The sequence below is a fragment of the Accipiter gentilis genome, chromosome 15, assembly GCF_929443795.1.
Source record: "Accipiter gentilis chromosome 15, bAccGen1.1, whole genome shotgun sequence".
NCBI lineage: Eukaryota > Metazoa > Chordata > Aves > Accipitriformes > Accipitridae > Astur > Astur gentilis.
Window position 1 is genome coordinate 24706683 of NC_064894.1, and position 16349 is coordinate 24723031.

Here is a 16349-nt window from a genome sequence, read left to right on the forward strand (position 1 = left end):
GTGAAACCTGAACTGCCCTTCCAACTCCTGAGCAGTCAGCTGTAAGTCACTGAAAAACTGCTCCTCTTTAGCACATCTGCTTTGTCACATACTTCAACGTGAAGTCCAAACAATACCTCAGTACCAAGTGGATGCTGCAGATCAGTTAATTTCAGTGACATTACCCTAAACATGCATCTGTGCAGACCAAGTCTGACTCAAGCCTTGTGTTTCCCATTAAAAGGTAATGAGCATAGCGCCTAGGTTTCCCAAAAAATCTCTTCTGTATACTTTCAAAACACAGCTTGTTTCATAGGATCAGAGGACAGCTGAGGTTGGAAGAGACCCAGGAGGTCTGTAGTCCAACCAGTGCTCAAGCAGGGTCAGCTGGGAGATCAGACCAGGTTACTCAGGGCTCTGTCTCTTTGGGTCTGGAAAAGCTCCAAGGGTGGAGACAGACAAACCTCTCCTGGCAGCTTTTCGGAGAGGTAATAACGAGCAATGCAGGCTGACTGAGGAGATCCCAGGTACAGTTTTCTCCTGCAGACCCAAAGACACCCCTTTCGCTCTCCAGCCTGGAAGAAGTGAGGAAGGTCAGAGGACTAGGACATCCATTCTCCTCCGAGGGCTGCGGGGGAGCACACAGCTTTCATTTGAAATGTGTCACTCCTCTTTGCTTCGCAGAAATAAAGCATGTGGCCAGTGCAGGGCTGGGAGTGCCCTGTGCGAGCTGGCAAAGACTGGTCTGCTGTGGGTAACAGTCCCCTGTCTTTAGAGATGTTCCTGTAGGATTAGCCATTTGTTTTATATGGTGTATCTTGCTGGAGTCCACCTGGAGAGCAGGTATCTTCAGGATCGGAGAGTGAGACTTTGCAACTGGGCTTTGAGTATAATTAAGCTGATTGATTGATAGAGAATGTTGGTTTGGGATGGGTAGGAGGAAGGTTCCTCTCTGAGGAAGACATTCTGATGGTATAACACATTAGAATGTGATTTTTATGTGGCTGGACGGTTGCTCACATGTGTGCAACGTAACCGGCACGCTTCTTCAGCCCGGGAAAAGCCTGCTGCTAGAAGCAGCACTCCTGCTAGCAGGACTCAGGTCTCCAAAGCAGTAACATGCCTTCGTTGCCTCTCCCTAGCAAACGCATTGACCGAGGCTGTCTGGAGCTTGCAGTACCCGCAGTACTGAACCCTGACTGTATTTAATAAGGAGCCATAAGACCACAAAGACAGCAACACTAACTCGTTTGCATAAATAATACGCCAATACTTTGACTTAGTATTAGGTCTGTGCCTCTGCCAGTATTGCCTCTGATTTAAATAAATGGAGGCTGTGTGCCCTTTTCCTCTCCTAGAGATCTTTAGTGATCCCCACAACTTAAAAATTAATGTTCTTAATGCCATGTCCAGTCTCAGCAATCATTTGTCTGTATGCATCCTTCTTGCCAAATCTCCCTTGCAGATTTGATTACATAAAGCATCATTCATTTCCTGAACTAAACCTGCTCTGTTATCTGGTGCCATTCTAATACTACCCTGAAAGGAAAGTAATTTGGTTGTATAGTCAGTGGTCTCTACGTACTGCACACATTTCTTTGGTGCCAAAAAAAATCCTCCTCCTGTCTGTGAAACATGCCATGTAAATCCATTGTCTTAAGAGATGGAAAAGTATGGGATATAAACCCGTAAATGAACATAACCATGCATTCTAACAGGATACCCTGCCTTAGACAAAATGCCAGAAGTATTCATTATTGATATTTGTTATGGGCCAAGATTTTCAATACTCCTTACTGGGTTGGTGGAGTTATTGTGACAAAATCCAGTGAAACCAGGGTTGGGTCCAGTCATTCCTAATAACGGTGTCGGTCCCAGAAACGCAGCAGAGCTGGGAGCTCACCTTTTGGCAGGAAGGTTTTAATATGTTGTCCTGTTTTGCCGTTCTTTGTGCACGTATGCTACGAAGAGACTCCGCTATTTCAGTCAGTCAAGCCTACTGTCTGTGTCTCTGCTCCAAAAAATAAACAGATGAGTAAAAAGAAATAGGCACATTATACGACAGCGTATTGCCCTTGGCTCACCCTGTCTCACATGCTGTTTGCTCACCCGGGCTTTGCAAAGAAGCTGCCTTCTTCAAAACAACCGTGCTCCAAAAACACCAAGGGACTTCACCAAGAGGTATGCTTGCTACTGACAGCAGCTTGGCCACACCGAGACACACACGGGTCCCTGCTGGGAGCGGCAGAGGTTGCTCCCGGGCAGCACGGCGTGCTCCAGGTCCTGGGCTTATTCGCGCTCAAGCGTGCGGTGAAGTTCCCAGCTGGGTCACTGAGGCACTGAGGGTGCTGTGATGGACTTTGCAGAGGAGCCACCCACCCACCACCGACAAGCCCTTGTGAGGTGCCGTCCTCCTCGGCTGGCCAGCTGCTCAGCTTTAGTAAATTTGAGCCACTTTTGCTTCTCTTCAAATTGTGCGTCAGCCATGAGTTGCACTCAAAAAGGCTCCGTACCTCTCCTCCCGGAGCACCACCAAAACCAGCACGGTCCTCAATGAGCTGAGTAACCAACTTCTCCCGAGACGACGGGGGTATTGCCAATGGGACAGAAATTCATCTTGTCCTTCATACCCACTTCCACAAGGCCACGTGCGACACTGAGGTCGCTGTCGGAGGCGTAGAAAGCTTTGTGGAAGGGCAGCTATACTATGTTCCCCACAGCGTGCCTCTGTTTCTATTTCAGCTGTTGTCTACTTCCAAACTAATTTACAAAGCCTCTCAGAGCCATACCGTGCTACCTGATTTATGAAGATATTTACATGCTGATTTAAGATGTCTAGGTCCCATTTTCAAAACTGACTTATGCAGGTAGTTGTCTATATCCTATTTTCTTCTAACAGGCCTTAAACACAGAAAAGATGCCATAAAGTACCTGTATTCCTACAGACACATCTCCGAAATGTTTTGTCATTCCATGAGCATCAACCATGTGAAACAAGTAACTCCCAGAATTGTTTAAGCTAAGTATTTGTCAGCAAAAAGAGGCTGAGCTTTCATTTTCTTGTTAGCAGATCATTTAAAAATACCTGTACATGTGAAACAGGATCAGCCTGCGCTCTGCCCAGCTCTGTAGGGCAGACTGTGCAATCAATCCAGAGAGGCATAGGCTATAAAATACAGGCCAGGAAGAGCAAAAGCAGAGACAGGAATAAAAAATGAAGACAAACTGGGGACCCACCAAGCAAAGCAAAGAAGTGTAACTGCACTGAGCTAACCTATTACACTCTGGAATTGGCCAATGCATCGGCTCTGCTTTCTCTTTTTTTAATTTGACGCTGAATTCACTGTGACAGAATAAACTCAGATCAGCCCACATCATATTTGCAAAGCAGCTTTTCTCCTCATAGCCCAGCTCTGTGGGCACCCCGACGCCGGCAGCTCCAGCCTCCCCTACCTTTCTGCCCCCGCGGCTGGCCAGCGCTTTGCGGAGCAGGCAGCCAGCTGCTTCTTGGGGAGAAGCGCCGTCAGGATAAATATTTGAGCACGGCGGCTAATCCCACGTGTCAGGAGACATGCGAACTTCCACCGAGGCTCGTACGGCTCTCAAAGGGTTTCCATTGTTAGTTACGGGAGGAAATAGTAAAGCAGCTTCCCAAACTCCTGGGGTATTTACACATGTAGTTCGTGTGCCAGCTAAAAAACATTCCTGGTGGAAATGAAAATAAGGTCCCGGCCAATGTCCTACCCAAACCTTCCTTGAGGGGAGGGCATGGGAGAGACACAGAAAAAGAGTTGTATTTTTTCCCAAACCACTGGTTGGGGATTTTTTTTTAATTTTATTTTATTCCCAGTACATACTTTATTAACCTTTAAAAAAAAAAATCCCACCTAAATATTGGTGTATTCTCACTGCTATCTCCAGATTTATTTTGGCACAAAGTCATCCGAAAGACAAACTCAGTTCTTCAGTCTACAGAGAAAGTATATGATGCTCTCTACAGACCCAGAGACACCCATAAATTGTAGGGCATTGGCTGGATCTGGTGCCCATTTTGCATGGCAAGTGTCCCAGAGGGTGAGAAACCCTCAGCAAGGGGAAGGGAGGCTGTGCCCGACCCTCTCCTTCCCGCTGGTGCAGTCACCTCCACCTCTGTCCCCTCATGTACGAAGGTCACCTCCACCTCTCTCCTCCCGTGTACAAGGAAGCTGCTCCAAGTTTCAGAGCTGAAAGGATTTGCCCCTTCATTGGATGGGTCCATAAAAAATAGCAGAAGCTGTTGAACTGGTGGTGGACAGTCCAAAGAGCAAACACCGGGTGGGCACATCAGATCTGGGCAAGGTCCAGGGTTCACAAAGATGGTGACAGCCTGTCTTGAGGCTCTTGTAAGGGAAGATTTTGGAAAGGGCATAAAAGAGGTCTTGCCTCTGTCCTCAGGCTGTGTCTTTCAGACTCTAAAAAGCAATGAAGTATCCAAGAGAAAAAATCCACACCTCTTTATTGCAAGGGTATGGAGAACAGTGTGAAATGTCTTTATTTTTCTATTTAAGAATCTCACCTCAGCATATGTGTATGAAAGAGTGCAAAACCTATGGGAAACTCAGTTTAAACAGTCATGTTTGGTTTCTTTTCAGTTTCCCCTATAGAAAAAAGCATCAAAATCTACAAAACATCCAAGCAAAACGCCACATCAATTGAAACTCTACAGAGGGCTTGCAAGCTTGCCTGGCTTGCAAGAAAATGTTGCCAAGTTGTGTTGGGTTGACCACCCCAGCAATTCCATTGCATAGTTACCCTTCCTTTTTCACGCCTAGAGCAGAATTCCCCGTAAACCAACAGGGGAAAAGAAAACAACCACCGCCGCTGCACAACTGTGTCCATTTACTTCATCCCAATGCTTCGTTCCAAGTAACGTGTCCACCACCACCAGGCTGAAGTAAGAAGATGGAAGGCAGGGGTCGGCTGGTGGGTTGCCCAAACCTCATTTGCCGTGTGGGTGGAAGGGAGGAAAGAAAAAAAGCAGTAAGGGGTTAAGGCAGAAGTCTCCTAGTGAATGATTGCGCCTGGCTCAGTCATCTCCGATCCGGAAAACCCCACGGGAGAGCTCAAACATAAACAAGTGAATAATGTGTCTGAGATCCAAGGCTCTCGGTACCATTTTGCAGAGAGGATTATTTCATTTGCATTTTCTATAAATGAGTCATGACCTATTGACAGCTACAAAAGTCTCCGTCTTCCTTCTACAAAAAATTGGGCCCCAGAGATGTCGCCTTCCTTTTGTTTTTTTTTTGCCACCTTAAAATTCTGGCTCCCTACGGGGTGGGAGCCATGGTGCTGACTGCTGGTGGGATGATGTGGTGGCAGAAAGCCAAACCGGGGAACTTTAAATGGGAAAGGGGAGAGAAACAGAAGGTTTAGGGCTGCTGGAGCCAGACCATTCGCAGGGCCAGCTTTAGAGCTGGTGTCCTTTCATCACCGCTCTGGTCTGCTCCAGCTAGGGCTGAGGGACGCAGGCACTGCACCTAACACCTTGCCTTGTCTCTCCTGCTGACCAGTCGCCAGAGGAAGGATACCCCACATGTACCTGGGCAGATACCCAAGAGGCCTCTGGATAAACCAGGGATGGCCCCACACTGCAAAGCTAAGAAGAAATTAGGAAAAGAGAAGAAAATTTTTCCAATGTAATTAAAAGCAAGGAAGATATTAGGGGCTTTTTTAATATGTCCTCAATAATGCATGGATTCCCTCAATCCTTGTCTTTTAAAATCTCTTGCAGACCACCTTAAATTCACCGGAGAAGTGCTCGGTCTTGCATTAGGTACAGCCCTGCCATCTGTTGGATTTTTTTTTTTAAATTAAACACTTGTTTAATATAAGGAAAAAAACCCCCGACAGCAGTTGCTTGGTTTTTCATTTCAGTTAAATATGTGTTTGCTTTCCTAAAGGAGTTCAGAAACCAGCAGCAATCCTGACATTTCCTGGGGAGTCCAGTTCATCTGGGGCCCCATCCAGGCAGCCTGCACCCAAAGCTGCGCTCCTGCTCGGAGCCCGTCTCGCCAAAGGTATAAACCGGCTTCAGCAATGGCAACATCCTACTCCTGTGGGCACCTTCCCACATGAAAAGGAAAAGGTTCCTTTTAAGGGAAAAAGGTAGGTTTTTTCACCTAAGACTACCAGATCATCTGTCATGTATGTTTGTCTGGGCTCCAGAGAGACTTTCTGGGGGAAGAAGACCAGGGATACTAAAAGACCCTTTAACCTAACAAAGGTAGGGATAAGAAGACCCAGCGATGGACATCTCAAGCCAGACAAATTCTTATTAGACACAAATATTTAACAGAGGATAAACTACAACACAATATCTGGAGGGAAGCAGCAGGTGTCTGCCTTTTGGGGATGACATTCCCCTAGATGTCCTCCAACGGAGACGGCTGCATGTCAGCTAGGAACCCTTTCTGTCTCTGGAGAGGAACAGGCACTTCCATGGTGTAGTTCATTTCTTCAAACGGACAATTCGTCCTTAGGAGGAGATGAATCACATCCTTGAAGTACCTCTGCATCTTTTTCTCTCTGGTGACCATGCAGGGAGCTCAGGATGACATCTGGTCAGAGAAGTGTGCCTTTTGTGTCTAGGCATCTCTCTGGCAGAACCACTTGAACGAAACACAAATAATGATGCCCAAATCTCGGGTGACCGGCTGCAGCGTAAAACTTGATTCTTACATGTCCTCAGGTGATTTCACAGTCCCTTCTGGCCTTGCCCTCTGTGTGTCTGGGGCTGGCACCACAGCAGAGCCATAGGCATGGTGCAGCCTGCCATGGGGTTGGCATAGGCAGTCAGGGCCAGCCCATGATCTCGATGAGCTTGAAAAGTGCTTTTGGTTCCTTGCTCCATGTCAGGGGCAATGGGAGGAGATGCCCCTTTGGCAGTGCTCAGTGTCAAGCCACAGGAAAAATCAGCTGCAGGTACCCAGCAAGCACTCGCTCCGCAGCTCTGCCCAGCACAACACCCACCACCAGCTCCTTGCTTTCAACATGAAGAGGCCTTCAATAAAAAAATGAAAAGAGACTTACCGGTGAGCCTCTGAGCGTGGAGGATGCGTTCATTGCCATCGTTCTGATTCGAGCCTCTGATGCTTTTGATTGTGTTGGCATCAGTCATTCACTCTGAACAGAAGAAACAAGCACTCTGGCTTCTGTTTTCATATACTTAGGCTACACTCAAAAGAAAGTCCCAAGTGGTGTTTGTTGAGAGACCCAGGTAAGGTTAGTTAAACTGGCAACTGGATCTTTTTTCTTATGACAACATGAAAGGCAGCATTTAGAAACTGCTTATGCAAGATGCTGTTGCAACTGCAGACAATGGCAGAAGACGCTCCCTGAAGTACGCTGTTGGAAGTAGGATTTTTAGAACAGTTGGTGTATTCACAGCGGGCAGCTCACATTGTTCTTCCAATAGTCTTGTCCAGTTTCACATTGCAGCTCTTATTGCTGTGTCAAAACACAGGCAAATTTCCTCTCTGAAAGCCAGCAGGCAGCTAACGGAAACCACTGCAGATAATGCCATGGATTTTCTATACTACAACAGAAACAACAGGAAAAAAGCTCATATCTATTCTGCAATTGAGAGGTTTTCCCACCCCCCAGAGGTTCTTCCCCACAACAGACTCATTCAAAACCTCTTGGGGAACTCGGTCCTGCCCCAACAGCAGCTGAAACCTGACAAAAATAACAGAGAACCCGGGGAAAACTGCTTCACCCGAGTCATGTACCTGGTTCAAGGCAAGGTTACAGTGCGCTGGGAGAGGCAGCCTGGGGTGAACGCGCATGGATGAGCGACGTTGCCTGACACCCAGCCTGAGTTACGACAGTAGCAAGAAGGTGACATTACATGAACTGCAGCACATGCACTCCAGAACTCTGCCATGGGCAAATGCGCTCTCACAGACATAGCCCAGAGGATGTAACTACACTGCTATGGAGGGGTAAAGCTCAACTGTCAATTAAAATCTCAGCGATATCTCACTTAGCATCCACGATGCTCATACACATGTATGGGCAGCCTGAACTTTGCCCAGCCGTGGAGGAGGCAGGAGGCAAGGACAAAAAGACACACCAGTTCAGTCGGGGTGGCCACACCATCTAAATTCAGCAGCTCACGTATGGATGGTAACACCTCACCTCCACGCACAACTCACAGGGTCTCCAGGCATCTTCAAAGCATCGGACAAACCTGGACCTTTCCTCAGTGATGCTGGACCTCCAGCCGCTTGTGCTCTCCCAGACACAGTTCAGGGTCAGCGCGGGTCTGACACCCTTCACAGCAGTTAGGGTGGAGACACAAATCCAGTTTTGGGGGTAAGTGAATTTAGTAGTACAGGTCTGAGCTGTGCTGCACCTGCTGGCATCAGAACTAGATAATGGTCTCTGGTCTGTTTTATTACAGTGGAGAGGCAGCCTCTGGGTCTAAAACATACCTAATCATTTTTCCATGTACCTTTTGATAACAGGATCTAGAGTAGAGTCTCCTACTATGCCTTAAATCAGGAAATTACTATCATTAAAAATCACTTTATGCAGTTTTATACTCGTCTGGCAGTTAGCAACTTTTGTCTTTAAGTGCACACCGAAAGTGTGTCTGCGTGACTGTCAGCCCTTTGTAGGTGTCACGGAAATACCAAGTACACCTTTAAAATGTCTAGCTGGGGTCCTGCAAACAGAGTTGCCATGGCAGCATGGAAATCTGGCCCGGCAGGACATCTTTGCTTGCCTTTCCAAAGGTGACAAGCCAGTCGGAGCATCTAATGGATACTTCTTTAAAACAAACCAGGCTTAAAGAAAACCTGGCTTGCCCCACTCTCTTAAAGCATCAACCTGAGACCTAAAATCACTAGTCACGTAAGAAAAGGGGTAAGCCAGTGGCATAAGAGGCCCGTTGGGATCAGAGACCCATGTAAGCCTGATGTGAAATCAGAACGAGCCCCCAGCAATGAGGACACAGCCGTGTCACTGCCAGTGGCTGGAGCAGCTCTTGGCACAGCAGTGCTGCAGCTCTTCCCTTGCCTTCTGCAGATGGCTGTGGTGCTAGTAATTACTGCTATTGAAACTACCTGGCTTTATTCTCCTTCATCACTTTCCTTCTGACAGGAGAAATTACTGCACTTGGAAAGTACACAGCTTTTGTTGCAGTTCTCCTGAATATCCGTGCTGCTATAAAACATTTAGAAAAAACACACACAATGCAGGAAAATAAACAATACTGAACACCAGTAGTTAGTATTTTCATCATGCTATAGGAGTGTCTAATGTTTGACTGGAATTACAAAGACAGTTGAGAGCGTCTGCCCTCCAGGACCTCTGGTCTCAGTTCTTCAAAGACCTCAGAATGGGATTTAATCTGCCCAGAGCAGTTGTGCAGAGGGGCTGTTTGATGTGCATAAAGGTTTGTGCCTAAGTATTTGCAGGGCTGGAGCCTGACCTGACGAGCACAGAAAATTGGACAAAACTAGTAAGAGTAGCAGAGGAGTTCAATCTTGATTGGACAAAATCGAAGCTGAGACACTCAGCAGCATCAAAAGCCATTTATGACCAGTAACTTCTGTCCCTATGAAACAGGAATGCAGGAGCTCTTCTTAAATGCTCAGAATAATTGAGTCCTGTCAAGACCCGATAATCCAGAGGGATGCAAACATCCCCAGCTCCGTCAAGTTGCTCACACTGTACGTGTCCAGCTGTGCAATGATGAACACAGGGAAGGAACAAGGGAATCCCTCCTGATTTTTGCCCTGAAGCTTGACCCATAATTAAAATTTATGAGACTCTTACGGCCTCATACTCAACCTCACCCAGAGCTTTATTTTGAGCCAGATATCTCCAGAACTGAACACAGAAGCCTCCTGTTGACCTACAGCATTTCTGTCTGCAGAGTATCCAATCTGGATTTGAGGAATCCTCTTCCCCTGTGTAAACAAGTCCAATGCATATCCCCAGCCTGCCTGAATCTGAAGTTCAACCACTTGACTATCTTGGTCCTTCTCGATATTGCCATATTGACTCCTCTTTGAATGTATCCCAGGCATTTATTTATAGGCCATAAGGAATTCTCCCATTCATCTTCTATTGCACAGGCTACAAGACTTGTTGCATCTTCTATATTTGCCTTCTCATTTTCTCATGGTGAGTGGTACTCCATCAGCCTTTTAATCTTCTTTTTGTGCTGCAGCTCATACCTGATCTCTGATGGAGTGAGCTCCCACCAACGCACGCACCAGGGAACAGCCCTGCGCTGGGTGAGGGGCTCCCTCTGGCTCAGGCTCCCCCAGCCACCGATTCCCATGAGTGACTCCTTGTTCCCAGCAGGGACCATGCACATCAGCTGCACAATAAATTAGGAGGCCACCTAAGCTGCAGCTTTTTTTCCAAGTGCTGTGTTTTTTCCTCTAAGAAATGCTCTCTTTCCTTAAAAGGGGGGAGGAGGGTGGCGGGGAGAGGAGGAATAGAAACATGTCTGGGTCATATTTTCTTTGTTCTTGGGTTTTTTTACCCCTCCTTTTACTTAGGACACATCAGTAATTTTGAAGCCCTCAGTGAAATAGTCTTGTTAACAGCCCCTGTGCTTGCATCAGGGAAACGCACTGCCAATGATTTGGACAGCCACCACTTAAGGAGTCAAAGTAACACAGCATTTATTGGAAAAACAATAACATAACAAAAAGCTCCTACAGGTTTTCTACAGACTCAACCGCTGACCCAGCAGCCCAAAGCAGAAGTGTCCTGTGGGATGGCCCGCCTGCCTCCGTCCCCATCGTCACCCCAGCGAGCCTCAGCATGGGCTGGCCACAGCCAGAGGCAACACTTGCAAAGGAGCCGGTCACTGCTTCCCAGGTTGGGATTTTTTTTCAGAATTACTGGGGTTTAGGTGAACCAGTCCTCCTTGAAATTGGGGGAGGAAAGAAAAAGTCAGGTTTTTTTTCTCTTGCCTCTGATTGTTGGTTTGTGGGGTTTTTTTCAAGGGCTGGGACATGAGTGAAATGCAGAGCTAGTAAAAGAAAAGGAGAGGAGAGACCAACACGGGTGCTTGCACGCCCAGCAGCAGCAAGGGAGGCTGTGCAGTGGTGGCTCTCCACTGGCCGTGGCCACCTGGAGATCAGGGCTTTGATTCGACTGTCATTGCCTGGTTTTGTCCAGGCTCTCGTAGGCAGCCGCCTTGGTGACACTTGTGATGGGTTAACCCTGGCTGAACACCAGGTGCCCACCAAAGCCGTTCTATCACTCCCCCATCCTCAGCTGGATAGGGGAGAGAAAATATAACAAAAGGCTCGCGGGTCGAGATAAGGACAGGAGAGATCATTCACTATTACCGTCACGGGCAAAACAGACTCAATTTGCAAAATTAACTCAATTTATTACAAATCAACCAGAGCATGGTAATGAGAAGTAAAATGAAATCTCAGAACACCTTCCCACCACCCCTCCGTTCTTCCCGGGCACAACTACCCTCCCGGATTTCACCACCAAGCGCCCCCAGCGGCACAGGGGGACAGGGATGGGGTTTATGGTCATCACACGTTATTTTCTGCCGCTTCACCTCCTCAGGACGAGGGCTGATCACACTCTTCCCCTGCTCCAGCGTGGGGTCCCACCCACGGGAGACAGTCCTCCACGAACTCCTCCAACGTGGGCCATTCCCACGGGCTGCAGTTCTTCACGAACTGCTCCAGCATGGGTCCATTCCACGGTGTGCAGTCCTTCAGGAGCACACTGCTCCAGCGCGGGTCCCCCACGGGGTCACAAGTCCTGCCAGAAAGCCTGCTCCGTGGGCTCCTCTCTCCACAGATCCGCAGGTCCTGCCAGGAACCTGCTCCAGCGCGGGGTTCCCACGGGGTCACAGCCTCCTTCGGGAACCCACCTGCTCCGGCGTGGGGTCCTCCACGGGCTACAGGTGGATATCTGCTCCACCGTGGACCTCCCTGGACTGCAGGGGGACAGCCTGCCTCACCAGGGTCTTCACCACGGGCTGCAGGGGAATCTTCGCTCCGGTGCCTGGAGCATCTCCTCCCCCTCCTTCTTCACTGACCTTGGTGTCCGCAGGCTTGTTTCTCTTACATGTTCTCACTCCTCACTCCGGCGGCAGTTTCTCTCCGTCCCAACTTTTTTTCCTTCTTAAAAAATGTTATCACAGAGGCGTTACCACTATCACTGATGGGCTCGGCCTTGGCCGGCGGCGGGTCCGTCTTAGAGCCAGCTAGTATGGGCTCGCTCTCTCTCGAACACAGGGGAAGCTTCCAGCAGCTTCTTACAGAAGCCACCCCTGTAACCCCCCCCCCCCCCCGCTACCAAAACCTTGCCAAACAAAACCAATACACACTGTCAGAAGACTTTAAAAGCCCAAGTTCCTGAGGCTGCCTATTTTGTCTGGTTAAAGTGTGGGTGGCAGCACTGTGAACCACTGCTCTCCTTCACAGGGAAGCAGAAGGGGAGTTTGGGCTGAATTTAGTATTGGGGGATGTTTCACGGTCCCCTTTGTGTCCTGCCAAGATCTTGCACGTTGCTGAAATGGATATTTCTGCAGAGGGTGGGATATCTAGTGGGGGACAGGAGAGAGTCATTGCCCGACACCCAGCAGCAAGTCCAGCTGCTCCAACATTTCTCACCACTTGGGTCATTAATGCCATTTTGGAAATGCCAAACAGCACCGTGGAGGAGACTAAATTCTGATAATCAGGAAAAAAAAAAACCCACAGCAAACATGAAAGTGGCTTTGTTGTGATATTCTTGGGTGGCTACAGCTCTGAGAGGCAACCACTGAGGATTTCTTTTTATAGCAACAACAGCTCCAGTGTCACCTAACAGGAACTGAGAATTTGGGTCATGATAAGGGGAAGCTCTTGCAAAGAGACTTTTCCAGACGTGGCTTTGCTGTGCGCGGCGCTGCACGTTGAGCGTCGGCAGGTAGGAAAGGAAAAGGCAGCACTGGTGCACCCAGATAAACATTGCCTTTCCCACGCTGAAGCATCATGACTCGCTAGTCAAAACTCCCAGAGGGACATTTTTCCCATTGCACCGTGAGGCCTGATAGCGCATCACACGGGCAGTATTAACATGGCTTGGCTGGGAAAGTTTGCAGTAGGATTTGCAGGCAGACCGCTGCTTGCCTTGCCTAATGAAGAAGAACAGGACGGCTGACATGGACGGTGCACTCCTGAGCTCCCTGCGGCAGAGGAAACCTTTTTTTTGAACACTTTGTTCCTAAGGAAAAGCTATTTAGCTACTGCCTAAGCAACTGTCGGTTCACACTGTGAAGCACGGAGGGCGAAAATGTGCTTTTTACAAGGGTAATGGGTGGGAGCGTGCCAGCTCAGAGACTGTCACCACCGGGTGAAGGGTTGCCCTTTCTCCGTCTGTCTCCAGCCAGCCTATAGCCGTGCTATACGTGCCTCATGTTAGGAAAAGGCAGAGAACTGCGGCACCAGAGGAGAGCCGAGGCAGGTCTGGGACGGGCAGGAGGAGGCGGTGGGGTGGCGATATGCAGGGTGCCCGTGATACGAGCCAGGGCTTCGGGAGCTGCCAGTGGGAAGCAGGCAACCGGGGCAGTTTGTAGGAGTGCATATTGCCCTTGATTTAGCAGCTTGCTTGGTACTGTTAGAGGGAAGCAGGGAATTATTATGATATTTGCCCCAGAGACATTTTCAGAAGCTGAGTAAGTAAAGAAGAAGGTGTAAGCTCCAAATTCGTTGGGAGACAAGAAATATTAATAATGAATGGATGCTTTTCAGAGTGGAAATAGGTTAGTAAAGCAGGCTGTTCATATGATCAGTGGCAATCTGGGAAAAGATGTAGACAATGATGTGTTAATTTGGCTAAGAATAGAAATACATATAATTTAAATGCAGCTGTAACTTGCCACTGAAGCTACACAGGTGTCTCTACTGTGACCACGGCTGTGGCTTCAAAAGAAAAAAAGTTTTGATTCTTAGGAGGTATTCTGTGGTATAACACCTATCCATATTTTCTGCCTTTTCTCCCTCAGCCCTTACTCTTATATCAGATCCTATAAATACTGAAGAGCCCCATGAATACAACTTCTTTTGTCTACTGTATGTTCAGTCTTGGAGGTGCAGATAACGACTATGCTCTGGCTTTATCAGATCGGTACGGCCAGCAGGGATACCCCCTCCCTGCACCAGGCAGAGCAAATGGGGCTCTCCCCCACACGCCCCCCCCGGGAAGTGCCCGGCATAGTCCCAGGAAAACCCAGACCCCCAGATTTCTCTCGGACCTGAGGTGGCTCCAGCATTCTCTCCTGGTTATCCCTGCAGATGTTTTGGGGAGGGTCCTCTGTCATCCCTATCCCTAAGGGCCGGACAGGAAAAGTGTCTGCACATTGGGAACCGCACCAACAGCAAAATGTTGCAGGAAAACACACAGTAAAAAAGCCAAATTTCTTTCATTTGAAAAACTGGTCAAAATTCACTCCGTGACCGCACAGGGCCAAGGAGTGACCTGTGTTGAAAATGAAGGGGCAGCAGCTGGGTTAGATGCCCCAACCCACTTTTTCATCCAGGGTAGCTGGACACCAGCTCTCTGCCACGAAAGGACAACAAAATTCAACAATTCACCTGGAAAAGCAACAGGTTTGGGCCACAGGGCTGTGTCTCCTTGGAGCATCGCCTGAGTGCCCATAATTTGTCCTCCGCAGAAGGAGCAGTCCCTCATTGGCATCCTCCCAAACGTGGATCGATACTGCCAAATTAACACGCTCAACAATCATGCCACAAATCTCAAAATTCATAAAATTGTTTTGAAAATTAAATGATTAAAAAAAATTGAACATTTTGTATTATTTTTCTGTTTACTCAGTTTCTAGACTTCTGGACCCTGAGGCAGGCTCTGCAGCCAAAGGGCTACAAACTTTTTCCAAAAATGAAAGCCAAGCTTGTCAAGGAATTGTTTAGTCACACAAACTGAGACTTTAAGAAAAAAACACCAAAGATCACAAGACTCCTGATAATGTCCTAGACTTGGCATTACACACAATTTTTCATATAAGCCTGCAGAGAAAGAGGGTTTCAAAATTCTCAGAAATGCTCTCTGGTTTTGTGGAAACTCCTGAAGAACTGAGTACTGGATTTCCTTTTAAATTTTTTTTTTTTTTTTTAATTAGTGTGGTACCTCAAGTACTTAGAGTATTTATATACTCAGCATTGCAGAATTTTACTGAGTCAGGGAGCATTCAGAAAGAGACAGTTTTCTGTCTATCCAGCTGGATTCAGCTGGGAAACTTTGACTGCTGTCTTCAGTATATTCCCTAGATCAGATTTCTGAATAGCATGAGAGTGGAGTAAATACTACATTGGCTTCCTTTATGGTGCACCTGGACAGACAGAAAATGGAAATAAATGCATAATACAGGAAAAAATTAGTTTGTAAAACAGGTTGAAAGAGTTTTGTCAAATATTCTCATTTGCAATCCCACACACAGTTCTGTTAACCTGGTTAAAGAAATAATAAAATTACGTAGCTTGCCACCAGTGGGTTAACAGTTACCTTAAGAAGTGTTGTGGTTTAACCCCAGCCGGCAGCTCAGCCCCACACAGCCACTCGCTCACTCCCCCACAGTGGGATGGGGGAGAGAATCAGAAGGGTACAAGTGAGAAAACTCGTGGGTTGAGCTAAAGACAGTTTAATAGGTAAAGCAAAAGCTGCACACAAAAGCAAAGCAAAACAAGGAATTCGTTCACCCCCTTCCCCTGGGCAGGCAGGTGTTCAGCCATCTCCAGGACAGCAGGGCTCCAGCATCAAGGTGACTTGGGAAGACAAACGCCATCACTCCCAACATCCCTCCCTTCCTTCTTCTTCCCCCACCTTTACATTACTGAACATGATGTCCCACGGTCTGGGATGTCCCTTGGGTCAGCCGGGGTCAGCTGTCCCAGCTGTGTCCCCTCCAACCCCTTGTGCCCCCCAGCCTGCTCGCTGGTGGGGTGGGGTGAGGAGCAGAACAGCCCTTGGCTCTGGGTAAGCGCTGCTCAGCAGGAACGAAAACATCCCTGTGTTATGAACACCGTTTCCAGCACAAATACAAAACATAGCCCATACTAGCTACTGTGAAGAAAATTAACTCTACCCCAGCCAAAACCAGCATAATAAGAAATGGGAAGCAGCAAAAAAATTGTATTGCTTTGCATTTTGTCTGTTTGCACTGTCGGTAAGATAGCAGAGATGAGTAGCTGGAAATCAGAATTAAATACACCCTTCTCCAAGATCTGAGCATGTACGAATATATGATAATGGGCATTAAAAGTGACCCAACATAGGCATTTTTAAAGCTCTGGAGTTTGTGTGTCTGCCGTTCACGCTGGTGAGTGCTGGGA